This window comes from Apium graveolens, chromosome 1 (genome assembly GCF_009905375.1).
Source record: "Apium graveolens cultivar Ventura chromosome 1, ASM990537v1, whole genome shotgun sequence".
Lineage (NCBI taxonomy): Eukaryota > Viridiplantae > Streptophyta > Magnoliopsida > Apiales > Apiaceae > Apium > Apium graveolens.
The window spans coordinates 155,951,723-155,978,972 of NC_133647.1; the positions used below are offsets into that span (position 1 = coordinate 155,951,723).

The 27,250-nt window shown below is 35.3% G+C and overlaps 1 non-coding gene across 1 annotated transcript; it reads left to right on the plus strand.

Moving 5' to 3' along the window:
- Positions 1 to 2,326: 2,326 nt before the first annotated feature.
- On the plus strand, positions 2,327 to 2,433 carry LOC141680895 (small nucleolar RNA R71). The gene has a single exon (XR_012558443.1). It is a non-coding gene; the product is annotated as a small nucleolar RNA R71 (small nucleolar RNA).
- Positions 2,434 to 27,250: the final 24,817 nt, after the last annotated feature.

The window sequence follows — 27,250 nt, forward strand, 5'->3', positions numbered from 1 at the left end:
ATGATCGGCCAACCTGTCAAGCATCTGATCAATGAAGGCCAATGGAAAGTGGTCCTTCCTAGTGGCCTTGTTCAGCTTCCGATAGTCCATGCAGACTCTCCACCCCGTGACTGTCCTTGTCGGAATAAGCTCATTCTTCTCATTTACTACCACAGTAATTCCACCTTTCTTTGGTACACATTGAATCGGGCTTACCCATGAATTGTCAGAGATAGGATAGATGATCCCTGCATCTAGCCACTTCAGAATTTCCTTCTTCACTATTTCCTTCATGATAGGATTAAGTCTTCTTTGCTGCTCGATTGTAGGCTTGTTACCTTCCTCTAGCAGAATTTTATGCATACAATAAGAAGGGCCGATCCCCTTGATATCTGTTACAGTCCATCCAATTGCCGATTTGAACTCTCTCAGAATCCTCAAAAGCTTTTTCTCATCACTATCTGAAAGGTTAGATGCAATAATAACAGGCAGAGTAGATGCATCACCTAAAAACACATACCTCAAATGCTCAGGTAAAGGCTTAAGCTCAAGAGAGGGGGCTTCCTCAATAGAAGGCTTGAGGCGTTTAGGCGCTTTGTTCAATTCCTCCATTCCTAGAGATTCAAAAGGCATATCAATCTTCATCTTCCAGGGAGAAGCATTCAAATACTACAATTGTTCTTCACCTTCGTCATCTTCACTATCTGAATTCCCCAATAAGGCTGTTTCTAAGGCATCAGACCTTAGCAATTGATCAAGTTCCGATGTGACCACCGAATCAACCAACTCCACTTTTTAGCACTCCTCATTATTAGTAGGAAATTTCATGGCATTGAACATATTAAAGGTAACATCATGATCCAGCAATCGCATTGTAAGCTCACCCTTTTGCACATCGATCAAGGTTCGGCCAGTTGCCAAGGAGGATAAAAAGATTATGGGAATCTTCTTATCCTCCTCGAAATCAAGAATTACAAAATCAGCAGGAAAGATGAGTTTATCAACCTTGACCAAGACATCCTCCACAATACCTCGCGGATATGTAATAGAATGGTCGGCCAACTGCAAGGTCATATAAGTTGGTTTGGGATCAGGTAAGTCCAACTGCTTGAAGATTCACAAAGGCATCAGATTGATGCTAGCTCCCAAATCACATAAGCATCTGTAAAAAGACACTTTTCCAATAGTACATGAAATAGTGAAGCTTTGGAGGCAACTTCTGCTGCAGCACAGCACTGCATTCCTCCGTGAGAGCGACGGTCTCTAAATCATCTAGCTTCACCTTTCTACAAAGAATACCTTTCATAAACTTTATATAACTAGGCATCTACTCGAGAGCCTCAGCGAAAGGTATGTTGATATGAAGTTTCTTGAACACCTCCAGAAACTTCTCAAATTGCTTGTCCAGCTTTTTCTTCTGCAGCCGCTTAGGAAAAGGCGGTGGAGGATAGATTTGTTTCTCCCTTGTATTACCCTCGGGTGGAGTGTGCTCAATAGTAGTCTTCCTTGGTTTCACTTTTTCATCCTGTTGCTTTGTTTATTTCTCAGCCCCAGCTTCTTCAGATAACTCTTGAGTTTGTTCGAGATTCACAACCTTCCCAGACCTCAAAGTGATTGCCTTTACCTGCTCCTTAGCTTCCCTCTTTCCTGTAACTTCAGTGTCACTAGGCAATGTACCAGGTTGACGATTTAGCAAGGCGTTGGCAATTTTCCCAATTTTATTTTCCAAGGTCTTGATAAGAACATCTTGAATCTTGCACATAAGCTTCAACTCCTCTAATTCAGATTTTTCATTAGCTTGTTGCAGCTGAAGTTGTTGTCTTGGTGCATACTGTGGTTGCTGAAAACCAGGAGGTTGTACTGCTTAGCTGGATAATGCTGAAAAGGCTGTTGAACCGCATTCTGAGTGTTGCTCCAGCTGAAATTAGGATGATTGCAGTTATTAGGATGATAGGTGGCTGACACAGGTAGCTGCAATTGCTGGAAGTTGCTCACGAACTGAGCTGATTCAATAGAAATTGTGCGCTGATCAGTCTCATGGGCACCAGCACAAAGCTCACAGACACTAGTTATTTGATTAACTCCATAATTCGCCAAAGTATCCACCTTTATTGTCAAATCCTTAAGTTGGGCAGCGATAGCAGTTGCTGCATCCAACTCCAGAATTCCTGCTACTTTTCCCTGAGTCAGTCTCTGGGAAGGATTCTGGTACTCATTAGCAGCCATCAGTTCATAAGCTTCATCGTAGCTCTTAGCCCACAAGGCTCCTCTTGATGTTGCATCAAGCATGGGTCTACAAGTAGGACCCAATCCATTCTAGAAACAATTAATAATCATCCAATTAGACATGCCATGGTGTGGGCAATTCCTTAGCATCTCCTTATATCGATCCCAAGCCTCAAACAGAGATTCTCCAGTTTGTTGAGCAAACTGAGTAAGAGCATTCCTGATTGCAGTAGTCTTTGCCATGGGGAAGAAATTAGTGAGAAACTTTTGAGCAAGATATTTTTAAGTTGTGATAGACCCTGGTGGTATAGAGTGTAACCAGCACTTAGCTTTGTCCCTCGGAGAGAATGGGAAGAGACGTAGCTTGATAGCATCTTCAGTCACATCATTGAATTTGAAAGTGTCGCAGATCTCGATAAAATCCCTGATGTGCATGTTGGGGTCTTCAGTTGGAGAACCCCCAAACTGAACTAAGTTCTATATCATCTGGATCGTGCTTAACTTGATCTCAAAAGTGTTAGCCCTGATGGCTGGTCTGATGATGCTAGACTGAATGTCATTAATCTTAGGCTTAGAATAGTCCATCAAAGCCTTTGGATTTTCTGCTTGATCACCCATAGCTACTACAATGGGCTCTTCAACTTTCTCTTCTTCCTCTAACTTCTCTTTGTCCTCAAAAACTTCCCTACGAACTACCACAAGTTTTTCCTCAGTTTTATCCAGTGTTCTCTTACGAGTACGCGAACGCGTATGCATACACCCTCGCTAGAGTACTTGAAACCAGACAAGGAACAAATAAGAAACAATGTCCGAGTCAATGAACTCTAACGACCACTGATGGAAAGCACATAAACTATAAATTAACATTGCAGTCCCCAGCAACGGCGCCAAAAACTTGTTAGTCGCTAAACACGCGCTAATAATACACGCAAGTATACTAGTTTACAAGTAGTATTAAATCTTTTCTAGTTCGCTCCCATAGAGACTGTATTGGTTAACTATTTAATTTACGCACCTAAGCAACAATATATGGTTATTATCTAATGCTAAAACGAATAACAAATTGGGATTGTTTATAACTAAGAATTAACTAATAATTATAACTACGAGAATAAGATTAACTGAATTAATATATATGACAAACATGGGATTCTAACTTCATTAAATACTTCATTCAATAGCCTTATTATTCTTAACCTTAGCATGCAATGGTGATGATACTAATCAGATAACACGAAACTGATAAATGCCAACTTTCGTTGCACGAGTACCATTCTACCAGACATCCACAAAAGCGATAGAACCTGAATAGGCACCAATTATATTGAGACCCTATATGTCTATAGAATTTAACAACATAACGGTTTAAGCACAAATTATTTATCTTGATTACATAGGGCAAGTAAGATGGTTAAAATTACCTATGAACCATGCATGACAAATACATGAACCTATGCTAGCATGGCATGTTCTAAATTCTTAAATTCACTTTCGCTTCATTAAGAATTAACACACTATCTTATAAGTTCGCGACGCTCATAAGACGAATACGCACAACCAATACTAGGATATCATACAATCACCACATACTAAGGTATCAAAACAATTTAACTAAAAAAATCCATAAATAAATCCGCTAGAACCCCACAATAACAATTTGCCCATAATCGGACTCATCATCAACATGGGTTCCGATGAAAACATGATATAACAAACGTAGTCTTTATACGAATAATTAAACCAAGCACAAACAAGAGTATAGGTTCAGCAAAACAAGAAACAAGCATCCAAATTACAACTCAAAACAAAGATTCACAAGAATAAACTAGATTGTCTTCGCCTTTGTTGAATTGTCCTAAAGGTCTCTTGTCGTCTTCTCTTTGCGCTCTGGTCCTCTCTTTATTAAAATGACCTAATATGAATATATATAGCAGCCCTCAACAATCTGGACGCCTTCCCTTTTAGAATTATATTAAAAACAGGATTCTTGAATTCGGCATCGGCATGGCCGCGCGCTATCATAGTGCGGGCACGCTGTATTTCTGGAACCCCGGCGCGGCCGCGTGCTTTCAGAGCGCGGGCGCGCCATCACAGCGCGGGCACGCCGTCCTTCTGGGAAAAACTCAGATTTCTTCTTAAATCTTGCTGCTTCGAGCCGGCTTTCCACGAGCTTTTATTCCAACACCACCTGGACACCAAATTAGCACCAAAACAATGCTAATTTACCTGATTACCTGAATAATGCCTGGAATGCAAAAACACTAGAAAACATATTAAAACACTTAACAACTTGAGTATAAATGCATCAATTCAATGCTTATTAGAGCATAAATAAGTGTCATAAATGCCACTCAACAGAGATACAACCTTAGCTGCCAGTTGTATATCCTGACTCTCAGTTGATTGAGCCCCAGATGCCACCAGTACTATCTCCAGCTCCTTTAGCTGTATATGCTCCGGTACCTGGGATTTATCAGTTTCAGCCAGTTGAGTTTATGGACGAGCAGGTGATAGATCAGCATGTGATGCCCTTACCTTCCAGGGGATCGCAGGAAGAGATTAGAGAGCCTCGGACAGTTCAATATCTTGAGTTTGCGAGGATGCGGGAGGACATGCAAACTTGGAGAGCTCAGTCTTATGAGATCCTTGGGTTATTTGAGCGACGAGAGTATGGGCCAGTAGCAGCTTTACAGTCGGACTATGTGATGAGAGAGAGACTTAGACAGATTTACTGGGCAGCTTCTTAGGAATTGGGGGAGTTGAGCTAGGAGGACACTTATACAGATGCAGAGTATTACCGAGCATTGAGATTGGTTGAGTCAGTTTTGTATACGATCCGTCAGGATTTAGATCGTATTCCACTAGGCTTCTGAGGCCAGCCAGTTAGAAAGAGATTTTGTACTATATGTGATATATGTATATAGAGGCAGCTATAGTTATAGTGAGACTAGATATGTGTGTAGTACCCCATTTTGATCTGTATCGATAGAGTTATGATAGACCTTTTGTATCAAGCATTAACACCTGAGGATGGTGTTTGTTTTATAAAATAAACCTTTTTTAATCTTTTTCTTTTATTTATTTAATTTTCAGTCTTTACGACATTTACTTTTACTTTACTCTTTTATAGTCTTTTCATATTTTTAAATTCTTTTCAATTTTAAAAAGATAAATGAAATGTTTAAAATGATATTGTTATGACTATTTATAAAAAAAATCCTTTTCAAATGAATTGTTAAGATTTTTAAATTATTTAAATTTTCCGTTTCGATACAAGTTAAATTGTTTCTTATCTACTCTCAACTATTTAACAAAATTATTAAAAAGGACTGTTTATTTTATTATCAGAAAAATGGCACAAAAAAGAAAGACCAGAACTGAGTCATCCAATGATAATACTGAAGGGAAAAACAATAACCATCATATGGATCAAATGTTTCACCTGATGCAACAGCAAATGGTAATGATGCAGCAGCAGATGCAGCAACAGCAACAACAGTTTCAGCAGCAGATGTTATAGCAGCCACCTCATCTTAAGCCACAAGTACCACCAGTTGTACCTGTTGTTACCTTTAAACAGTTTCAGTCGGTAAAGCCTCCAGAATTTGAGGGTACAGCGGATCCCACTAAGGCCAGCGCATGGCTGAAATATAAAGAAAGCGTTCACGCTAGTTAAAGTGGAAGTAGATCAGAAGACTTATTTCGCTCGTTATTTCCTGAGGGGAGAAGCTAATTACTGGTGGAAGTCCAAGAAGGCGCTAGAAGTCGATGGCATCGTAACTTGGAATAGGTTTACCGAGCTTTTTCTGGAAAAGTATTTCCCCTGCTATATGAAGAACCAAATGGAAATCAAGTTCTTGGAATTGAAATAAGGGAACATGTCAATAACTGAATAGGAAGCCAAGTTTACGGAGTTGGCTAGGTTTGTTCCGAAACAGGTTGATACTGATGAGAAACGGGCTAAGAGGTTCCAGCAGGGATTGCAGCCATGGATTTGCAGCAGAGTGGCATTATTTGAACTGATGTCATATACGGCCATGGTTCAGAAAGCCATGATCATTTAAGGGGAAAGTGAAACGTCCCAAAAGGAAAAGGGACAATGAAGTTTTGAGAACCGCTTCAACAGAAAGCCAGGATTTCAATCCCGGACAAATATAAATTTTAAAAGGACAAAGCAAGGCAATCAGAGGACGGGTAATCGGTTTTAAGCCCCAAACCAGCGAAGAATCACCAGACCACCACTACCAGATTGCAAGATATGTGGGCGCAAATATACATGAGTTTGTAACAAGCCAAACATCACATGCTTCCGATGCAACCAGAAGGGACACTATTCCAGCGAGTGTCATATTACTTGCTTCAAATACGGAAGAAAAGGACATCTTGCTTAGGATTGTAGAGGAGCAGTTATGGCAGCCGGTATTCCAAAGGTTGTGGCCCTACCTCCACCACTACAACAGAATTAGCCTAAGGAAAGGACCTTTAATATGTCAATGTAAGAAGCGGTGCAGAATTCAAATATGGTTATAGGTACGTTTCCTCTGAATTCCGTAGATGCAAAAGTATTGACTGATTCTGGAGCCACAAGGTCTTTTATTTCTGAAGAATTTATTCATAAGTTATATTGTGAAATTCAACTATTGGGTGAAACGTTAATTATAAAGTTAGCGAATGATAACCAAGTTCCCGTAGACCGAGTGTGTCTAGGATGCGACATCACTTCTCTGTTGACTTAATACCTTTCAAGTTTGGAGAATTTGTTTTTATCTTAAGAATGGATTGGTTAGCCGGTAATAACGCTCAGATCGATTGCGCGAATAAGAAAGTGAATCCACGAACTGCGAAAAATACAACGGTAATATTTAAAAGTGAGAAACAAAAGCAGTGATTCTTGACAATGATGCAGACTAAACGATTGCTACATCAAGGGTGTAAAGCTTATTTAGCTTATGTCTTGGATACGGAAAAGAAAAGTTCAAAAATTGAAAACATTCTCATGGTGTGTGAATTTTCTAATGTATTTCCAGATGAACTCTCAGGACTACCTCCGGATCTAGAAATCGAGTTTACCATTGACCTGGCACCAGACACTGAACCAGTTTTGAAAGCTCCGTATCGAATGACACCAGTTGAAATGAAAGAGCTGGCAACGCAATTGCAAGATCTACTAGATAAAGGAATTATAAGACTCAGTGTATCCCCATGGGGTGCACCTGTATTGTTTGTGATGAAGAAAGACGGAAACATGCGACTATGTATCGATTATCATGAGCTGAATAAGTTAACTATCAAGAAAAAAATTTCCTTTACCACGGATCGATGATTTATTTGACCAACTGAAAGAAGCAGCATGGTTTTCTAAGATTGATTTAAGGTCAGGTTACCATCAATTAAAGATCAAGGCCGAAGATAATACTAAGACTGCTTTTTGAACCAAATATGGACACTATGAATTCATCATAATGACATTTGGGTTGACCAATGCACCAGCGGCATTCATGGATTTGATGAACAGGGTGTTCAAGAAGTGCTTGGATAAATTTGTGATTGTATTTATTGACGACATCTTGATTTACTCGAAGACTGAAGAAAAACATGCTGAACACCTAAGAATCACTTTGGAAATCTTGAGAAAAGAACAGCTTTATGCAAAATTTTCGAAATGCGAATTTTGGTTAAAAGAAGTACAATTTTTAGGTCACATAATCAGTACTGAAGGAATTCAAGTCGATCCAGCAAAAATTGAAGCTGTTTTAAATTGAGAAAGACCAAATACCCCGACAGAGGTTAGAAGTTTCTTGGGATTGGCTAGTTATTATAGAAGATTTGTTAAAGACTTTACGAAGATAGCTACGCCATTAACCAAATTGACTCGGAAGAATGAAAACTTTATATAGAACGAGAATGTGAGGAAAGTTTTCAAGAATTAAGAATCGCACTACGTCATAGATTGCTTTAAGCAACACCCAAATTGTGTTACTATAGACCCGAAAAAATATTGCTAAAGGCCCAAAAAGGGCTAAGGCAACATCAGAGGTATGTTGACCCGTAGCTAGTTAGTATATGTATCTATAGCAACACAGCAGCTATTCTATTACAACATAACATATCCTGTTACAATAGATATCAATATCAACATACTTTGGTCGTTATAGTAACATATTACGTGTGTTGTAATAGAGCTTGTAATTTTTTTCAGAAATGTGGGCCTCACATGTGGGCCCCGCAGATAGGCCCCACACGTGGGGCCCACATTATAATTTTTTAAAATTTATATGCTATAGTTCTTTTGTTGCTTGTTTTTTCTTTAATTTTCATAAATATAATAATAAATAGACAACTATTTCACTCTAAAGTATAAATAAAAATGTTGCAACAATAATTAGAGTAACAACTCAATTTAAATAATAAATATAAATTCATTAATTGTTATAACAAAAAATAAATAAATTTCTATAAAACTAAATTCTAGTTCAGCAAGTCCTGGAAAATCCCAAGTCATTCAAAGACTGACTCCAAACTCTTTGTGAATTGATGAGAAACTGTCACCATCCCGTCAAATGGTCAATTGTAAGAACACGCCCACTTCGACAAAATATTAAATATTAAATTGTTGATAACACATTACAATAGCTACCAACTAAACTACATACAGAGAATCAACATATCTAAATTTTATTTATATTTGTCACTAGAAATAAAGATAAAGAATCAATCCTAAATGAATCCTAGCCAGATATAAACTACATGACAAATTGTAAAACAGTGTATCGGTGAAACAATCAATAAAAGATATGAACTTTCACCTTTGTATAATAAAGAGACAACAAGCCTGCATCTGCTGCAAAAGGCTTTCTTGCATCCCCTGACTTGAAGCTTTTCCTTCTTCCACCTACAAAAAAATGATAAAAATATCCACAAATTTGTGCAGTTAAAAGCCTCCCTGTAGATAACTTACAAAATGCCGTTAAAAATAGTTTGCACAATTTCAGTGATGAGATTCAATGGTTCATTTAACTGATTAGTAACATTTGGATCCTGCCATATCAAGACTATCATACTCCTCTGCACTGTACTGATCATAATTTATAAGCAATGATAGCTATTTTATAAATTATCCTACTTATTTACTAGCAATGGTAACTGAAGTTGGAAAGTAAAGAAAAAATATTATGAGTGAAATTATGACTTCCCATACTTTATAACTGTAGGTTCTTATCTTGTGAAGGCACGGTATGAACAATGATATAATTTTAGAACTATTATACATATTAAGTCATATTCCATGGTGCACAATGGTGTTCCACTACTCTATCTAAAAGTATACTAATCATCCCATTTTGGTTGAGGTGGAGGAAATTATAATTTGCGTGAATGCATAATTTAAGCTTTAGTATTAGATATAACATCAACACCTTAATATCCTTGCCTGGTGTCTTTTGAACATGTAAAAGATAGACAATCAGCACATGAACAGACCTGTAATGTACAGGGGAATAGCTCTTATAGAAGACATGGTTCTTTTCAGGATCTAAATTTTGCAGAACCCATGATTTCCATGTTGTCAGGGACCTTTGAAATGCTTCTGTGATATTCATGAAAATAGAATCCCATGAAAATCCACACAAAAATCAGCAAAGTACGACAGACTTCTTCTATTCTATGACACATTATAACAGAGAATTGTCATCATCTATGTTTCATTTGATCATATATGATACTAATTTTATGTTTATTTAAATATCATTCATTTAACATATAGTAGAAAAAAAGAGAAGAGTTTGTACATTTTTACAGTTTTGTCCCGGTTCCATCAATGCCCTGTATTGAATACAAGAATATCGGTATTAGTCCACTTAGAGCCAAGCTAGCATAGCTTATCAACTCTGATGACTCCCCGGACACCCTGTGGTGCATTCAGGCAGCCTCCCTACGACTAACACACCTTCCACATCACCTCTACTCGCCATAAACAACAACTGCATCGTCGAATCTAAATTCTCCGGCACATTCAACTCATTCTCTCCAAGTCTTCACTCGAGTACCAACTATAAAATTTAAAGTTAATCAAGATTAATGTTAATGTTATCGGGGTTAGTAGCTGGTATACTAAGTTTTGGCTAGAAGATTGGAACACTGCTATTATCTGAGAGAGACTATTTGTAATAGGCTCATGGAATAAACAAGGTCGCTAAAATTGTCAAAAAAACAAGCATGCATTTAATTATGTGTTCTGACTATTGGACTGTAGATATTTCTTCCTTTTCAAACATAATTTAACTAGTTACAAGTAGAGGTGGCCAAACGATCGTGCCGTGTCGGATTTTCGGCGGGCCGGTTCGTTTAGCTATGAACTCGTAAACAGCCCGTGTGATAAGACGAGCTGTGCCGGGTTCGGGCCGGTTCGATAAACGGTAATTCTTGAACGGCCCGCGATTTACCCGAGTTAAATGATTTTGGCGGTTTACACGAGTTGCAGACGGATGAGGGGAGACGGCGAGCCGGGCTGCCGAATTTGGCGAGCGGAATTATATGAACACTGTATTTTTTTCTAATAGGATGCCCCTTGATTATAGTTGATTGACAAATGACATTTGACAGAGGTAAGTCTTAATAATGCAAATTAAATTATTAGCTAATTAGCAAGCAGTAGCAATGTAGCATGTGAGCAGGATGGCGCGTGACATGGAACCTGGTGCATGAGATTCGTGAACAGGAAAAGAAAAGACCTCTTGTGTGCCGAGCGTGCCGATTTAGCGTGTCGGTTCACGAATTTTCTATTTTTTTTGACAAATGTTTTTTTAAAACGTTAATGTCTCTTTTTTTGGTAAATAATTCAGGTGCTTTTTTATATTTTCGTTGTTTATTTTTTTTAAACACCCATTACCAACAAATATATATGAATGATTGTTAATTAATAAAATTTATAACATTTTGCATATATTTAAAAAGTTTTCAAATTAGAATTTAAAATAATGTAAGATAGTATTTTTCAAAAATAAAAGTTAGGCAGCCAGGTGGCAAATCGCGTGCCGGTTCTGGGCCGGTTCCAGTTCAATCCAATCCAACTCGTGCTCGGCTCGTTTTAATATACGGTTTGTGCCGAATTTTGAACCGGCACGTTGATGGATTTTAATCACAGCGGAGGCATGGTAAAACACTTTTACACATATAAAATCCAAATAAAAGCATATAAATCGTGATTAAAACATATGAATCGATTACTAACCTTTAATAGCGATCCAAAAGCAACGATCGGATATCCTTAGCAGCTACTCCTCAAACGTTAAGCACTCCACCGGTATCCACCAAGAGAACGACGTTAAGGAGGAGGAGGAGGAGGTGGAGAGAATTAGGTTTTCTAAAACTTTTGGGTTAGAATAATAATATGGTTTATAATAGTATATTTATATGCAAAATTTTCAGCTGAAATTTTCCCATAAAATATTATTATTATTAACCCATTTATTATTCTCATTAATAATTAAAACACCTTTTAATTATTAATCCTTTTTCTAAACACTTTAGAAATAATTCTCTCTCTTGATTTAATTTCCAAAAATTAAATTCTTAATTAATAATATTAAGAACTTTTCTTAATTAATTTATAATCAATTAAATCTAATTTAATCAATTATTAAATTTGCCAATTAATTATTTATTTCATAAATAAATAATTATCAGCCATTATTAATTAATTCCTCCACCATTAAATCATTCTCTTTTTATGGTGTGACCCTGTAGGTTCAATATTAAGCCGGTAGTAGAAATAAATAATAATAAAACTATTTTATCATTATTTATATAAATTTTCTAATTTATTAAATATGATTAATTAAGTAATCATATTTATTCTACATCGTGAGGGATACTTCTCAGCATATCGCGACTATCCGGATAATACGAATTCACTGCTTAGAATACCAAGAACCTATTCAGTGAATAGTTACCGTACAATAAACTCCTTCTACCCTACAATGTCTTGATTAAATACAAGGCATGGATCTCGTGTCAAGCCTATCTAATTTAATCAATTGCTTACCATTTACTATGCTTAGTTCTATGCAAATTAGAAACTCCTTTCTAATTTCATTCACTCTGGCCAGAGATTCCTGAACTAGCATAAGTGGATCAGCCTTGAACATTCGCTTCCTTCACTGGAAGGGGTAGATCCTTTATTGATCATACACTATCTTCGTGTACAAATTCCTATACCCAGTAGAGCCCTAATAATTGTCCCTGGAGACTAAGAACTAAACCAAAGCATAGTTCAGTGTACACAAGATGACTATGATGACCTCAAGTCTAAGGATACTTGTACAACTATCACTATGTGAACAAATGCTGATACGTGAGTGAACTCCATCAGTTGTTCAGCTGTGCGAGTCATGTTCAGTGAACTTATTCTATAATAAGCACCTACATACTAGCTATAGTGTCACCACACAAATATCTATGAGAACAGACATCCTTCATAATGAAGCAAGCATAGTATGTACCGATCTTTGCGGATTATTAATTACCAGTTAGTAATCCTATGACCAGGAACTATTTAAGTTTAGAGCTATCATCTTTTAGGTCTCACTATTATGATCTCATCATAATCCATAAAAAGCTTTACTCTAAACTATGGTATATCTTATTTAAACACTTAAATAGATAGAGCCCGTAATAAAAACAAAACAAGTCTTTTATTAATATCAATGAAATCAAAACATATTACATAAAAAGTTATTCTTAAATCCTAATACTTTCAATCTCCCACTTGTACTAAAGCCAATCACTCTGGTATCTAATACCCATCTAATCTTTATGACGATCAAAGTGACTTTCAGAAAGTAGCTTTGTGAGTGGGTCTCCTATGTTGTTATGTGTGTCAACTCTCTTTCAATACAATACAAGAAATGTTATCGCGCTCCCACTAACCCTTTTGCAGACACATGGTTCATCTAAGTTTTTGATAAAACCAAACTCTTTGATTGTCTCATCAAAATGGATGTTCCATCTACGAGAAGCTTGCTTTAAACCATATATGGTTCGCAGCAGCTTACACACTAGGTTTTCATTTCTCTTGGAAAGAAAACCATCTGGCTATTTGCCAGATCTCATAGTCGTAGTAAGCAGCAATCGCAAGCAAAATCCGAACTGATTTTAACAGGGCTACAGGTAAAAGGTTTTATCAAAGTCAATCCATTGCCTTTGTTTGAATCCTTTTGCCAAAAGTCTGGCCTTAAAGGTCTCCACCTGGCCATCTGCTCTAATCATTCTTTTGTATCCCGTATACATAGATTTCATTCTGGATTTCATGGCACTATGCCATTTCTCTGAGTCAACACTACTCATAGCCTCATTATAGGTCACAGGGTCGTCATCATCAATGATCGAGAACTCATTGTCATTCTCAATGACAAGGCCATATTACCTCTCAGGTTGGCGAGACACTCTCCCTGACCTACGAATGGGCTGTTCCACAGAAGGTTGTTCAGTCAGAACAGGTGTTTCCACTTGATCCGTAGTAGTTTGTGCTTCTTGAACTTCATCAAGTTCAATTTTTCTCCCACTGTTTCCTTCAAGGATAAACTCCTTTTCCAAGAAGGTAGCATGTCTGGAGACAAACACCCGATGATCGGTGTAAAAGTAATACCCTAAAGTCTCTTTAGGATATCCCACAAAACTACATTTTACGGATCGATATTCCAGCTTATCTGGGTCAACTTACTTGACATAAGCTGGATATCCCCAAATCTTAACGTGTTTAAGACTCGGTTTCCTTTCTTTCCATATCTCATACGGAGTTTGAGGAACAGATTTGGAAGGCACCTTATTCAGTAAATATTCTGAGGTTTCCAATGCATAACCCCATAGGAATACTGGAAGATTTGCATAGCTCATCATGGACCGAACTATGTCTAACAAAGTTCGATTTCTCCTTTCAGATACCAATCTGGAGGCGTCCACTGGGAGACTATACCATTTACTTTGAGATAATCCAGAAACTCTCCAGTCAAGTATTCACCACCTCGATCTAATCGAAGAATTATAATACTATGTTTGGTTTGTTTCTCCACTTCATACTTATACTCTTTGAACTTTTCAAAGGCTTCAGACTTGTGTTTCATCAAACACATATCCGAATCTAGATCTGTCATCTATGAAAGTAATGAAGTCCGAAAAATCCACTTATGGCTTGCGTAGACATTTGTCCACATACATCTGTGTGTACCATTCCTAGCAAATTTTAAGCCCTCTCTCCATGTCTACTAGATGGAGACTGTAGTGTCACAATGAAGTGAGATTTTCATCATCCCTTTTCTTTTATTAGATTGTTCAATCTGAAGTAAATTATGTCATATTTATACAGACCATTATTTAAAGTACCACGTCCATAAAGAATATTATCTCTAAGAATAGAACATTCATTATTCTCAATAATAAATGAAAATCCAGCCAAGTCTAACATGGGAATAGAAATAATATTCCTCACAATCGAGGGAACAAAATAACAATTATTTAAAAAATAATAGTCTTGCCCGTAGGCATATGTAAATGAAATGATTCTACATCTTCAGCAGCAACTCTTGCTCCATTTCCCATCAGTAGAATCACCTCCTCTTCCTCAAGAGTCCTACTTCTCCTTAGTCCCTGCAATAAATTGCATATATGAGAACCACAGGCGGTATCTAATACCCAAGTAGAAATTTGATTTAATGACATATTCACTTCTATCATGAACATACCTGAATCAGAAGCGGTAGTCTCACTACCCTTCTTCTTCTTCAATTCTGCAAGGTAAACCTTGCAGTTCCTCTTCCAGTGCCCCACCTTGTTACAGTGAAAGCAAACAACTTTGCTCTTGGGATCTTCAGCTTTTGGTGGAACCGGCGTTTTCTCACCTACTTTCTTCTTCTTGGAAGGGTTCCTCTTCCTTTTCTTAGGATTGGAACCTTCACCAATTAGAAGAACAGAACTCTTCGTAGGGGGAAAATTCGATTCCGCAGTCTTCAACATGTTGTGGAGTTCAGACAGGCTGACATCCAACTTATTCATGTGAAAGTTCACAACAAACTGCGAGAACGAACTCGGAAGCGATTGCAAGACCAAGTCTTGGCTCAGCTCCCCATCCATGGCAAAACCAAGTTGTCCAAGACGTTCAATCAAATTGATCATCTTAAATACATGGTCATTCACAGATGATCCCTCAGACATCCTACAACCGAACAGCTCCTTCGATATCTCATATCGAGCTGTCCTCCCTGCCACATCATACAACTCTTGTAGATGCATGAGGATAGTGTGAGCATCCATATGCTCATGTTGCTTCTGTAGCTCAATGTTCATGGAAGCTAGCATGATGCATTGAGCAACATTTGCATCATCTACATATTTACGATACACAACATGTTCATCATTATGTGCATCAATAGCAGGTTCAGTAGGCTTAGGTGAGTCAATCACGTATTCCAGCTTCTCAATCCTGAGAACAATTCTCAAGTTTCGAAGCCAGTCAGCATAATTAGGACCAGTCAACTTGTGAGCATCCAGTATGCTCCCGAGTGATAGTGCAGAAGACGTAATGTATATTGTAAATCTGTAAATGATAAACACATAACAACACTTAGCAAATATTCGATTTCATTTTAAAACACTATATGAATCGGGTCTTCATTCATAAGTGGCTCCCACTAGTTTATCTAATTTATTCAACCCCCTACATGAAAAATTAAGCATTCATAATGCTAGTGGGAATAGGGATCCTACATTCCATTACACAACCCCGGCTGTAGCACGAACCGCCATGTAATGTTCAATAGGCAGACAACTCTTGTCAATTACATCTTATGTTATTCCCTAATCAAACTTTAGCCTATTGAATAATTCAGTCACGGCTGTGGCACGACAAACTCAATATTCTAAGTCAAGTCTAACCCAACATTCCGTACAATTGAATCAGTCTCCAACGGCCCACGGCTGTGGCACGTACCGACCTTTAGATTCTAATTCAATGTACACATCTCTATATAATAGACAAGTATTTCTTATTTCGAAATCAAAGCCCTCGGCTGTAGCATGAACCGACAATGATTTAAAAATAAGAACTACTTTCTATCATGTTGGAAGGCTATGACCGACACAAGTCCGTTGTATCATTGGCCAATTACTACTTGATATTATTTAATTTTAGAGGGATTATATTACGTTACAATCATAATCATATTATAAATAAATTCTTCCTTTTAAATTAAATATTTCAAATCAATAATCAATAATCAGATGATTCCCAGATCGGGTGGAGCATTGTCAAGAGGCGTCACTTAATAATCCTTTCTTACAGATATAAATCTGTTATTGACAGATTCATCCTTTCTCTCATATTGAAAATTCATATTCAATTACGTGTTTCATAAACACAAGAATCTCATGATTGTATTCATAATATTATTATTAAGGTTATGAAACAATTTCACTATACTAGATTGTCTAACAAGCGCCTTATGTTCATTTAAGTTCACCTAAATCTATCATCGCATGATAAACTAAGCATATATCACATATATCAACATGAATAAACATCAAGGTAGGCATGTTACATCATCTAGCATATTGGTCTAAGCGTTATACATCTCTATGTATCACATGAAGCATTTAAAAGTAGTTAAAACAGTTAAAAACAGCTTTAAAACACTTTCGGAAATATAAACAGTTCAAAACTTTTATATAAACTAAAATTTGATCACTCCATTAGATCCGTCTCGGAAAAACAAATCCAACGATATATTGCACGCCTAAAACGGAGTTACGAAACTCCCAGAAATCAAATTTAAAAATAACTGATGGGCTATAACGCATTACAGGAACGCGTTACAAGCCCTGTAACGCATTCTGGTAATGCGTTACAACCATTTTAAGCCATTAAAAAGTGTAACACATTCCGTGAATGCGCCACAGTGTGTAACGCATTCCCGGAATGCGCCACACCCTCCCTCGCGCGCGTGCGCTACACGCGCCTGCAGCTGCCGCCGTTGCTTTTTTTTCGCACGGATTTCCGCGCCTGACAATCTTTCTCGTGTCTGTTCCTTGACAGCTTCTTTGCTTTAATGCCAACAGCATCAAATTCAACACAGCAAATAGCAGACAACAGCGGATATATACATACTAACAATTTATATATATATATATATGATTATTTAATTACGAATTTTAATTGCAAGATCTTCAAAAATTCATAATAAAAAATCTATACATCATAAAATTATGAAAAAAAATATCCAGACGATCTACAACACTTGTAGAACCCAGATCAATATTCAAAATTATTCTGAGAAACGATTTCTCATCAGACATAATTAATCCATAATATAACTTGTAAAAATCATAATTAATTCATACAAGCACATAAAATTCTGAAATTTTTACCACAGATCTATATGCATACAACCTATGCTCTGATACCATTGATGGATTTTAATCGTAGCGGAGGCATGGTAAAACACTTTTACACATATAAAATCCAAATAAAAGCATATAAATCGTGATTAAAACATATGAATCGATTACTAACCTTTAATAGCGATCCAAAAGCAACGATCGGAGATCCTTAGCAGCTGCTCCTCAAACGTGAAGCACTCCACCGGTATCCACCAAGAGAACGACGTTAAGGAGGAGGAGGAGGTGGAGAGAATTAGGTTTTCTAAAACTTTTGGGTTAGAATAAAAATAGGGTTTATAATAGTATATTTATAGGCAAAAATTTCAGCTGAAATTTTCCCATAAAATATTATTATTATTAACTCATTTATTATTCTCATTAATAATTAAAACACCTTTTAATTATTAATCCTTTTTCTAAACACTTTAGAAATAATTATCTCTCTTGATTTAATTTCCAAAAATTAAATTCTTAATTAATAATATTAAGAAGTTTTCTTAATTAATTTATAATCAATTAAATCTAATTTAATCAATTATTAAATTTGCCAATTAATTATTTATTTCATAAATAAATAATTATCAGCCATTATTAATTAATTCCTCCACCATTAAATCATTCTCTTTTTATGGTGTGACCCTGTAGGTTCAATATTAAGCCGGTAGTAGAAATAAATAATAATAAAACTATTTTATCATTATTTATATAAATTCTCTAATCTATTAAATATGATTAATTAATTAATCATATTTATTCTACATCGTGAGGGATACTTCTCAGCATATCGCGACTATCCGGATAATACGAATTCACTGCTTAGAATACCAAGAACCTATTCAGTGAATAGTTACCGTACAATAAACTCCTTCTACCCTACAATGTCCCGATTAAATACAAGACATGGATCCCGTGTCAAGCCTATCTAATTTAATCACTTGCTTACCATTTACTATGCTTAGTTCTATGCAAATTAGAAACTCCTTTCTAATTTCATTCACTCTGGCCAGAGATTCCTGAACTAGCATAAGTGGATCAGCCTTGAACATTCGCTTCCTTCACTGGAAGGGGTAGATCCTTTATTGATCATACACTATCTTCGTGTACAAATTCCTATACCCAGTAGAGCCCTAATAATTGTCCCTGGAGAATAAGAACTAAACCAAAGCATAGTTCAGTGTACACAAGATGACTATGATGACCTCAAGTCTAAGGATACTTGTACAACTATCACTATGTGAACAACTGCTGACACGTGAGTGAACTCCATCAGTTGTTCAGCGGTGCGAGTCATGTTCAGTGAACTTATTCTATAATAAGCACCTACATACTAGCTATAGTGTCACCACACAAATGTCTATGAGAACAGACATCCTTCATAATGAAGCAAGCATAGTATGTACCGATCTTTGCGGATTATTAATTACCAGTTAGTAATCCTATGACCAGGAACTATTTAAGTTTAGAGTTATCATCTTTTAGGTCTTACTATTATGATCTCATCATAATCCATAAAAAGCTTTACTCTAAACTATGGTATATCTTATTTAAACACTTAAATAGATAGAGCCCGTAATAAAAACAAAACAAGTTTTTTATTAATATCAATGAAATCAAAACAGATTACATAAAAAGTTATTCCTAAATCCTAATACATGATTGGACTTAGGACATATTCCTTTCACACGTCACGAGCCGAGTTATATGAGTTTCTGGCGAGCCGATTCACGAGTGTGCCGAGCCAAACCGCCCGTTTGGCCACCTCTAGTTACAAGTCCTGCTCTTTCAATCACAACTCCCAAGGATTGAAATTAAATGTAAAGGCAGACTCCATATGCTGCACTAACAATAGATAATAGGTTAATAAAACCAAATAGCGTAACAAAAAAAGAACAGTTTTGAAGTAAGAAACAAATCAAATATATGATAGAGCTAGTGATGTTACAAGGGTCCTGGTAAACGATAGTACCAATCTGATTACAGTCTTTATATTCTCTGTAACAGATATCAAGACACCCAGATCCATGGCCTCTTGGTGTGTTTGGGTCATAACAGTCTCCCCTGTATGAAACGACAATCTATCTTTCCTCCGCATGCAAAGTCTATGAATCCCTGAAGTTGTGCATCTGTTACAGCAGCTGAAGCTACACACCGTCGGAGGCGGAATCTGTATCTCCAAACAATCTAAATAGTTTAATTTGAATGCGTACTCATATTTCCACGTGCATTTCAAATAATTCATGTTTTAGTATCAAGTAAAAGGTTATTCATTAGCACATCGGAACTTTTGCAATGGATAAGTTTTTGACAGTAACTAATTTATGTAATGACTAATAAGAAAAAACTGAAAGGGAAAGATTGTTAACTTACATCACCATCTCTTTGTTTAGTCAATGTAGATTTTTCACAAGTAGAGAGTGCAAAGAGACCGAGTAAAATGGCAAAAAACACCAATAGAAATTTGGTCTTGCCATTGAACTTCTTTTTCTTCTGCTTTTCTAGTGATTTGATTGCGAAATTTTGTGTTTCTCAGGGCTCATATTGTTGGTACTATCGAGTTCTGCCTCTTGAAACTCAATTTCACGCTCTTAAACGACCCTATCGATAATTGCAGAACAACAACCAAGAAATAAAAACAAGAAAAAGATGAACTAGGGTGGATTAACATTAACTGCAAAAACACACAACCCCAAAGGTTTCCTAACCACAAATGTACACAAAGAGTCTGTCTGGTTGAGTTGGGCCAGGGATTAAGGAGAATCATCTGTTAAATACTGCAAACGGGCGTACTAATTCTGCGTAAATAGGCACATTTTAAGGCTTGAATCCTTTCATAACTGTTTGTGAGAGGTTGAGTGACAAGGATGGTGCTTCTTGAACAAAACCAGACACACACTACATTGATAAAAAACACGCACCCACAATACATGATAAAAAAACACACACACCCACACTACATAACAAAAATACAAAATTCTCAACTATACAAAAAATACAATAAAACTTGCAAAGCATCTAAGAAGTAATTATTACCTCTATGGCGGCATCAGATTAAGAAATTGAGGAACAGGCGATCCAAGAGTAGGACCTCTGACTCTGGCTCGTTCCCTGGATTTATGATCCATTGCCTCTAATTTGAACACATCAACATTAGTACAAAGTGGAAGAACAGAAGATAATACAAAAAAAGTTTTAATTGAACATTCATACATATATAGTAGAAGGCAAAAGAGTTTGTATCGAACTAAAACGGAGTTTAAAAATGGAAAAGATGTTTGAACACAAATATTTTCTCAAACCCTAATTGAATCGTCATCTTCTACTTGAACCTAATTAAACTCAAAACCTTTAAAAAACCCAAATGTGTTGCTCGGTATTGTTGTTTGATGGTGTCAGAGAGCTCAAATGTAATTGTTTAACACAAAAAGATGGGGAAAGACAGGGAGAGAGAGTGAGGGAAAGTAGAAAAGGAGAGAATCTGGTATGTAATTCATCTCCCCCTTTCTTTTTGTCCCAAAATTTCAATTTCCCGCTCCGTCCAAATTGGGTCGCCTAACAAGTTACAGAAGCTCAGCCCAATTTAATCATATAGGCTCTACCTTTTAATTATTTTTTTAATATTATAATGTTTTTTAAACTGCATTATTATTTTAATTGAATTTGGAATCCAAAAAATTACAAGATTTTATTTTATATATAAAAACTTAATGATTCCAATAAAAATATATTGTTTTTTAAATTGCACACATGTAAAATTCGTAATTTTATTTTTTTAATTTATTTATTAAATATTAGATATTAATTTCATTTAGATAAATATTTATTTAGAATATTTCGGAAACTTTATGTGCAAGTTATTTGAGTTAGGAAAAGATTTGTTATTTGTGGAAAGAAGTGTGAGAATACATTAGAATATCAAAATCTTTTTAATTTAGGTAAATGTGCGTGTCAAATATTTTATTTTTGGAATTTTCTTGGAGAGGTTCTAAATTATTATAAGAAATTTTATTATATTCTAATTAAATTTAGGGTTTACGTGTTTACGTGCATATATAAGAATATGTCATTAACCACCCTTATTCGTACAGCCTTCAGGAGCTCGCAGGTATATTTGTCCCTCCGATTTACATATATTGCTTCGTCCTCTTACTGCGAATATGTGACCTGCATGTTTGAATAATATGAATATTTTATTATTTTTTTCGTATTTGTCCGATGTAAGGTGTTTGAATTTTGATAGCATGCAAACTTTGATGTTAATTAGAAAACTGTGAATTAGCTTTATACCATGATTAATGCTAGTTTCTTTAGCCAGTTTTATGATGCACGTAGGTTGATTGTTTTAAAACTTATCAATTGTTCAAGTAATACATAAGTTGTCAAACCAATTGATTAGTTTACTTGATGACCATTGTGTGTATACGTGTACATGATAGTTTCGTTTTTATTTCGAGAATTAATTTAAGCTTATATTTGTATCATGTGAGATTTAGTTAGTTGTTAATTTTTAATTATTGTTGTTTATAAAATTTAAAATTTGACATATATTTAGTAAATTCTTAATTATGTTTTAGTGTTAATATATTTGTTTTGTGAAATTATAATAATTTTTTTATCAACTCCTAGCAAGATTGTTTATTCATACATTGAAAAGATTAAGGAATATAAAGATTTTGGTGACTAAATGTGGTGCCCAGTTTTGAGAAAACCGAGGACTTTTGTTCAAGCATACGAAAAGTATATAATTGAACTTATGTTTGAGTTTATTTTTGTGATAATTTATGTACATGTCCGTATAAGCTCCGATGTGTTTTTGTTTTCTTTCAAGTTAATCGACACGATCTCTATTTTTGCATGCCGAGCTTTTAATTAATTTAGATGGTATAAGTATGTGATTAAGTGTGAATGATTAATTGTTTCGTGTTTTATTAATTTAAATTTTAGGATTTGCTCGTGTAATTATTTTCGGGGTTTAAGTCGACTTCGAGGTAAGTACTTTTGACTTACTTTTAATTTTCGGAAAAAATATTTCAATTCTGTTTTTGATTTCGTATAAGATATAAGAACTGTGATTTCAAAATTTATAAGATATAAGTATTTGTGAATTTTAGAACCCAGTCTCTACGCTTTAGAACCCGTTCATAATTTACGCTATAGTTCCGGAACTAGCCTTAAATACCCTTATTAGGCGCACAAGTGTGCAACTTTAGATATCTATTAAGGGCGCGTAATTATTGAACTTTAGATGCCGACCACTGGCAAAGTGTGGTATAAAGAATAAGAATAAGAATAAGATGTCGGCTACTGGCAAAGTGTGACCGTAGATCAAGACTGTGGTATTTATAAGAATTATCGTTTTGTTTTATTCTGTTCCGATCTGTTATAAAATCTGCTATGTTCCGTTTTAAATTCTGAATTTAAAATATAAAACTTTTGGTGAGATTTATTTTAGAAAATATTTTACAAAATTATTATTGATTTCAGAAAATTGTTTTATTAAAACACCCATTGTTTTTCCGTTTAAGAGTTAGACAATTTGTACTTGCTGAGCTTAAACACCCATTGTTTTTCCGTTTAAGAGTTTGTCAATTTGTACTTGCTGAGCTTCGTAGCTCACCCCTTTTAATATTTCAGGTTCGGAATTTGGAGCATTTAAGAATAAGGAATGAGAACTATGTGGAGATCTGTGCTCCTTCGTTTTGTGTTATTTGAATTAGAATAAGGATTTTATTTTTAGAGAATAAATTTAATTATTTGTTAGACAATTATTATCTGATTTGTAGAGTTGCGTCTCCGTTTTTATGATTTTGATTATTGAGTTTGACCGCTGCTTTGACCTTCGTGATATATTTGAATTATCGAATAAGATTCTATTTTATTTAAGTTTTGGTATTTAGATTTAATAGTCCGGAAGTGCGGGTTGTTACAACACATCATAATAATTATATTTAATTATTTAATTTAATTTATTTGTAAAATACAAAACTATTATAAGATGTTTATTCTATAACAAATAATCTAGTGATTTCAATTAAAATTATTTAAAATAATAATTAAGTAAAATTTATAATTTTAAATTCAAATAAAATGTTATATTCTTTATAATATATAAAGCTATTACATGCTTTAACTAGAGAAGAATAAATAAAGAAGTCATTTTAATTAAAATTATTAAATTTATCAAAATAAGTAATATATTTATTCTTTAATTTTATATTTAAATAAACTATTTTACTTGTTATTAAATATTCATAAACCAATTATTTGATATTATCTTACTCTATAAGACAACTCAATTAATTAATTTATCCAAATCAAATATTTATAAAAATAAAATTTTATTTTTAGTTTAAATTTAAATTTTCTTTCATTCTTAGTCTATAGCAACACACTATATCATGTTACCTCTCCTTAACACCTCAGTGGCCTATGGCAACACGGTACCATAGCTTTAGTAACCCGCATAGTGTACGTGTTGTGATAGGGTGAAAATTTCACATCTATAGTAATATAATCTAAGGTAACACCCCTACTCAAATGTTCAATTAGGCCATCTATGGCGTAGTGTCAGCTGGTAACCGCCCATGTGTTGGTATTACTAGATAATCAAGGAGATTTCGTTATTTACAGCGACGCTTCCTACCGAGGACTTGGGTGTGTATTAATGCAGCATGGCAACGTAATTGCATATGCTTCTAGGCAACTGAAACCTCATGAACAGAAATATCCGACGCACGACCTGGAGTTAACCGCAATCGTGTTCGCACTGAAACTATGGAGATATTATCTTTATGGTGAGAAATGCGAAATTTACACGGATCACAAGAGTCTGAAATATATCTTTACACAGAAGGAACTCAACATGAGATAGTGACGTTGGCTAGAGCTAATCAAGGACTACGACATGCCAATCAACTATCATCCAGGCAAAGCAAGCGTTGTAGCAAATGCATTAAGTCGAAAAGAAAAATTGAATATGTTAACATCCTCAGAAGAGTTGATCAGAGAGTTTGACAAATTGGAAATTGAAATTCATACTCCAGAAAAATCCACTGAAATGAACTATGCGATGACTTTCCAGCCAGAACTGTTGGAAGAGATTAGAAGATGTCAAGAGGAAGTAATGAATCATGAAAACGACAACCTGACATGATGTAATAACCCCAAAAATTTTGGACTTTTTGTAATCCTTATGAATAGTGATTTTGCTGACTATGCTGATTAAGAAAACTTTTCATGCCACACTATGTAGGAGTTCTTTTATTGTTATTCTGAGATCTTATTAGTATTCCATAAAGTATATAATTGTATGTAAAGATCGTCATAATCCAAATTTGAACACTTTAATTTTTCCCGAAAATCCACCGTATACCGAAAGAATTGAGTAGAAGGTAACATGATTAAAAGGATTTAAATTCAAGAATTATAAGAGAGGATCATAAAAGGAATATAAAATATTGAGAAAGGTTATGGGAACCCAAGTAATAAAATCCCGGATATGATCTCTCAAACGACACACGAGAACGAAAGTTAAGCGACCCGTATAACAGATAAGCAGTCATTAGCCAAGTAATTAAGGGTTAATCAAAGAGGTTAGTGGATGATGATATCATCACACCAACAAGGAGAATACATGTGTTAACAAGATGACACAAGCCTGATGATATAAGCATGACAAGAAGAAATGTTTTGTTGGATGATTCTTGGCCAAGTAAAAGTTACCATGGTAAAAGATCAAAAATTGTCAAGCCAAAAGGAAATCAACCAAGCAAAATATCATAACACAAAAATTAGAAGTTGACTTCATCTCTCAAGAACAAAGCTTTCGGCTTTTTCTTTTTTAAGAAAGAAGAAAATCCAAAATTCAAGATCCAAGCTTTGTTAAATTGCAAGGTAATTATCCAAGGTTCTTTATGATTAGTTATGGTTAGATTTAGCTTTGGTAAGGACTTGCAAGGGCTATTCCAAGCTTCTTAGTTACTTCTACTCACCAAGGAAGGTAAAATCTCATAATCTAAGCTTTACTTTGAGTATTTAGGAGTGGTTTTGATTAATATAGTTCATGAGAAGCATGATTCTTGTATGTTTAGAGTTTGGTTGGGTTTGTAATGATTTTGAGTTATAAATCTTGGTTATTGGTTAATGAACCTTAAGTATAGTTAGTAGCTCTTGTTGTTTGTGATTGAATGAGTTGGGAAAATAATGAGGTTATGGACTGATGTAGTACGGTTTGGATAAAGTTTGGTTGTATTGGTGGTTGTGAGTTGATTTGTGGTTGATTGGAGTAGTTTAAACTTTGGTAATCGCGTAAACATAGCAGTCGTAATACTTGTTTTCATACAACTGCTTTTTCTTAGTGTTCGGGACAGAGATCTAACTGTCTAATCTGTAACTTTTCCATGTTTAGCTAGATCGTGTCGTAAGCTTCATTTTGATATGTGGTTCGCTTAGATCCGATGTACGGTTTAGGAGAAACCACCGTTTTAAGTAATGGCGTTTCGCGAACGAACTATTACCCCTCGTCTTACTTTGAAACCTTGATTAAAACCCTTAAATGACTAATTGGAGTATGAAACAATTATGTAAGGTTAATTGGTCAGTTGGTAGAGTATTCGTGAAAGAGTCGCCAAAAAATTCACAACGGTTAATTTTATAAAAATGGTGGAGCCGAGGGTACTCGAGCGACTTATGTGAATCGTTATGCGCAAAAGCGAACGTTAGGGTCCAATTGGTTAAAGTCTAGTTTCTTAAGCGACCGTGGTTTAATTCCAACTTATATGTTGTTTATAGGTTACCAGACTCGCCCCAGGCCTTTTACCACCCCCAGCCGCTCAGGCAAGTTTTCTACTAGTTATATTGTTGTTGTGATGTATATATTTGTTTGTGCATTATCTTGTGATAAGTGCATGATTGTTGTTAGCAAGTCTTGCGATATATAGGAGCATGTTGATATGATATATATACGCATGTCTGTTCCGTAATTTTGATATCTCATTGTTGATTCAATTGATTATAAAATGCATAATACCTATGCTAGAGATAAGCAGTACTAGCGTATACCTTTAATATAGTGGACCCAGAGTTGAACATTTTCTATACCGGGAGGCGATGTTCCCAAGTATATTATATATATATATATAGTTTTCAAAACTATTAAACGAATAATATTTATTCGATAGTTTTATATTATAAATGAATATCATTTTGAATATTCATTCGAGGACTTATGACTCCGCTTATTTTATTTAATGACTATTATTTTGAATATTTATTCGAGGACTTATGACTCCGCTTATTTTATTAAATAATATTCTTTATTTTATTAAAGAATAATATTTCGATATTTTCCAAGTATTCGTAAAATAATTGATACTATCAAATCATTCTTACTTTAAATATTTCCAGAGATTATTTTCAAACTTTATCAAAACTATTTTTGGAAGGTTAGCGCGGATCCCAAAACTCGTTTTCAAATTTAAGATCATCCTTTCGAAGGGGATTTAAATACTCGCTCAAAAAACTGAGGGATCCGGCTCCGTAATGTATTTTTATATTCGCAACAAGGTTGCTGTTTTGATAGAAGAGTTTTTGATTACTTACCAACACTCGGGAAGTGAAATTC